A 4828-nucleotide genomic window follows, 5' to 3' on the forward strand; every position below is an offset into this window, starting at 1 on the left:
TCTCTCTCTCTCTCTCTCTCTCTCTCTCTCTCTCTCTCTCTCTCCACATATAGACACAATCACACAACTGTGTGTATGTATAGAATATAAGGGATGTATATGTATACATAGGTATTCTCTCCCACTAGAATATGATCTCCCTGATACAGTAACACCACTACTAGGTCTGCATCCCAAAGAAATCAAGGTAAATCGAAAAGGACCAATTTATACACAAATATTTATAGCAGCTCTTTTTGTGGTGGTAAAGAATTGAAAATTGAAGGGAAGCCCTCAATTGTGGAATGGCTGAGCAAGTTGTGGTATAAGATTGTGATGGAATACTATTGTGCAATGACAAGCAAGATGCTATCAGAAAAACCTGGAAAGACCTGAATGAACTGATGCAGAGCAAAACGAGCAGAGCCAGGAGAATATTGTACTCAGTAACACAATGATCAGCTGCCCATGACTTAGCTGTTCTCAGCAATACAATGATCCAAGACAATTCTAAAAGACTTATGAAGAAATGCCATTTGCCACCAGAGAAGAAACTGATGAAATATGAATGTAGATTTAAACATTTTTTAAACTTTATTTTTCTTGTGTTTTCTTTTGTAACATGGCTAGTATGTAATTTTTTTTTTTGTATGACTGCACATAAATAGTCCATATCTAATTGCTTGTCCTCTTGGGGAGGGTGAGGGAAAAGAGAGAGAGAATTTGGAACGAAATATTTTAGAAAATTAAGTTTAAAAGTTGTTTTTACGGATAATTTGAAAAAAATATATACACATTTTTTAAAAAGAATATGATATCCTTGTGTAGAGGAGAGGTGGTGCAGGGATTGTGTTATTGCCTTTTTTAATCTTCAGTGCTTCACAGAGTACCTGGCACATAGTAAGCATTAAATAAAAGGTTTTTGACTGACTGGGCACTGAATCCATCACATATCTCACACATATCTGCATTGCTATTTCTCAAATGCATGTAGAGGGCATTGTGATGAATATAAAGAAAATTCATCTTAAAGCATTATTTACTTGGAGTAGTTCCGTTGTATATTTCCTCAGTCAGTGGATTCTAAAAGGAAAATTCAATTTAATTCAACAAGAATGTTATTCACCTACTATAACCAAGTCACAGTTCTTGCAAGTGGGAATACAAAAACAACAGCAAGAAAAATAGTAGCAGGATCATGGATTTAGATTCCCTGCCTCCAAAGAGCTTATATTCTACTAGAGGATAGAATTTAAAAGTTAAGAAAATCCAAAGTGATTTAAGGAGAGGAGTATAGCAGTTAATATACTTGACTTTACGTTTCATTTATCATTCCTTTGATTTTCAGGGTTTCTCTTTTGGTGTATAATTGGGGGACTTTAAATTTGTTCTATCTTTTTTTAATTGCATGCCTAATTCATTGATCTGCTCTTTCTCTATTTTATTGATGCAAACATTTAGAGACATAAAACTTCCCCTAAGTACTTCTTTGGCTGCATTCCATAAATTTTGATACATTGTTTCATTGTTGTCATTATCTTTGATGAAGTTATTGATTGTTTCTATGACTGTTTCTTTGACCCATTCATTTTTTAGGATTAGATTACTTAGTTTCCAATTAATTTTTAATCTATACTTCCAAGGCATATTTATTGAATGTAATTTTTATTACATCATGATCTAAAAAGAATGCATTAAATATTTCCACTTTTTTGCATTTAGTTGTAAGGTTTTTATGCCCTGATATAGGTCAATGTTTGTGAAGATATCATGTACAGCTGAGAATAAGGTATAATCCTTTCTATTCTCATTCATTTTTCTCCAGAGGTCTATCATATCAAACTTTTTCTGAAATTGTATTCATCTCCTTAACTCCTTTCTAGCTCATTTTATGATAAGATTTATTCAGTTCTGAGACGGAAAAAATGAAATCCTTCACTAGTGTAGTTTTTACTGTCTATTTCCTCTTGTAACTCAATTAACTTTTCCTTTAAGATTTTGGATTCTAGGAGTCAAGATAGCAGAGTAGATCTGTGGGGCTCCAGCTTCTACCTCCCCCAGTTCATGTAAAAGGGGACTCTGAACAAACTTTGGAGCCATAGAACCCACAAAATGACACAGAGAAGCTAACCTCCCACTGAGGACAGCCCAGCAGGTCAGCAGGGAGCACCCAGTGCATTTCTCTGGGAGCCAAACCCAGTCCCATGTGAGCCTGAAGTTTTAGCCCCAGGGTGGGCCTGATCAGCCACCGGCTGGAGGGGTTTCAGATCACCAGCAGCTGTGGCTATTTCAAGAATTATCCACACATAGAAGCTAAGGACAAAGTGAGAAGTCAGTGTAGTGTGGACTTTGGGATCCAGTAGTTGGGAGTGCTGTCAGCCTTTGCCCCTGGGGCAAGAAGCTGCTGAAGTGCTTTGGCCCTGCAGTTGCCCCCATGTGGCAGCTTCAGCTCTGTCCTGCAGAATGTAGGGGACCAAGATACCAGTCTGAGGGGTAATCGCTCTTGCTTTAACCTGCTTGGATCTGGATTGTGATATAGGATGAAGGTCCTGGGGTATGAGATGAGTTTGCCAGAGCAGATGGTGCTTTCAGAGAGGGCACCCAATTAATGCCTTTGGCAGCTGAGAAAACCCCAGCATTTGGTACAAAGCTCCCCTGTCTGGTAGCAGAGTCGTACTGTGGCAAAAAGCCCAGGGGTCAAGTAATTGAGTGGTGATATGAGCAGGCAAAGAAAGCAAAATAAACAGAGCAACCCAACTTTACACTCCTATTTTGGCAACAAAAAGGATCAAAGCATGGAACAGGAGGAAGACAGTGAAGTCAGAACTCCTGTACCAAAAGCTTCAAAGAAAAATTCGAGCTGGTTACAGGCCATAGAGGACCTTAAAAAGCAAATAAGAGAAGTCAAGCAAAAGTTGGGAAGAGAAATGAGAACCATGCAAGAAAATTATGAAATGAGAGTCAATAATCTGACTGAGGAAAACAAAATCTTAAAAAATAGACTAACTCAAATGGCAAAAGAGGCTCAAAAAGGCAAATGAGGAGAAGAATGCTTTAAAAAGCCAAATTTGCCAGATGGAAAAAGAATCTCAAAAGCTTTCAGAATTAGATTTGAGCAAATGGAAGCTAGTGACTTTATGAGAAATCAAGATGCTGCTAAACAGATCTAAACAAATGAAAGAATAGAAGGCAATGTGAAATATCTCACAGGAAAAACCACTGACCTGGAAAATAGATCCAGGGGAGATAATTTAAAATTATTGAACTACCTGAAAGCCATGATCAAAAAAGAACTCAGAAATCATCCTCCAAGAAATTCTCAAGGAAAATTTCCCTGATGTTTTTGAACCAGAGGGCAAAATAGAGGTTGAAAGAATCTACCAATCACCTCCTGAAAAAAGATCCCCAAAAGAAAACTCCTAGGAATATTATAGCCAGGTTCTGAAATTCCCAGATCAAGGAGAGAATATTATAAGCAGCCAGGAAGAAACAATTTGAATATTGTGGAAACACAATCAGGATAACCCAAGATCTGGCAGCTTCTACAGTGAGGGATCAAAGTGCTTGGAATATGATATTCTGCAGGCCAAAGGAGTTGGGATTAAAACCAAGAATCAGCTACCCAGCAAAACTGAGTATCGTGTTTCAGGGGGAAATATGGTGATTCTGTGGAGTAGAGGATTCAAGTATTCTTGATGAAAAAACCATAGTTGAATAGAATATTTGACATTCAGATACAAGAAGCAAGAGAAGCATGAAAAGGTAAAAAGGGAAAAGAAATCACAAGGAACTTAACAAAGTTAAACTATTTACATTCCTACATGGAAAACAATAGTTGTAACTGATGAAACTTTTCTCAGTATATAAATAGTTGAATGGAATATATATATATATATATATATATATATATACATATATATATATATATATAATGTCTACATAGGAGAGTATGGGTGTATGAATACATATGTGAATGTGTGTATATGTATTTACAAGTATACATAGATAGAGGGCACAGGACCAATTGAATAGGAAGGGATGATACTTAAAAGGTGAAATTAGGAGGTGAGAGAGAAATATAATGAGAGGAGATGGGGAGAGACAGAATGGGATAAACTATCTCATATAGAAGAGGCAAGGGGAAAAGGTTACAATGGAGGGGAAGAACAGGAAGGCAAAAGGGAATGGATCAAGATTATTCTCATTGAATTTGGCTCCGGGAGGGAATGACATACACACTAAATAGGGTATCTCACCCTACAGGAGAGTAGTGGGGAAGGGGATGAGAGGGGGAATGATAGGAGGGAGGGCAGGCTGGGAGGGAGGAAGTTGGAATCACCCACTTTTGAAAAGGGACAGGATCAAAGTAGAGAATAGAACAAGTGGGAGGTGGGATAGGAGGGAGGGAAATATAGTCAGTCTTTTACAATATATCTACTATGGTAAAGTTTTGCATATCTACACATGTACAACCCATACTGAATTGCTTATCTTCCCAGTAAGGGTGGGTGACAAGGGAGGAAGGGAATGAATCTGGAATTCAAAGTTTTAAAATCAAATGTTTGAATATATATATACACACACACACACATATATATATAATATTATTAATACTATTTTACATGTAATTGGGAAATAAGATATATGGGCACTGGAGAATAGAGATCCACCATGCCCTACTGGAAAAATCGAAAGGGGTATGGGAGAAGATACGGGAGAGAGAAGATTGGAGGAGGGGTTATCCTGTGGGACCACTATTTTGGGGCGATGGGCAGGGGAAAAACAGGGAGAAAACTTGTAACTCAAAATCTGGCAGAAATGAATAATGTAAACCAGAAGTTGATAAAGC

This window comes from Petaurus breviceps, unplaced genomic scaffold (genome assembly GCF_028583685.1).
Source record: "Petaurus breviceps papuanus isolate PSGF00001 unplaced genomic scaffold, PetGlider_PUasm1.0 688, whole genome shotgun sequence".
Classification (NCBI taxonomy): domain Eukaryota; kingdom Metazoa; phylum Chordata; class Mammalia; order Diprotodontia; family Petauridae; genus Petaurus; species Petaurus breviceps.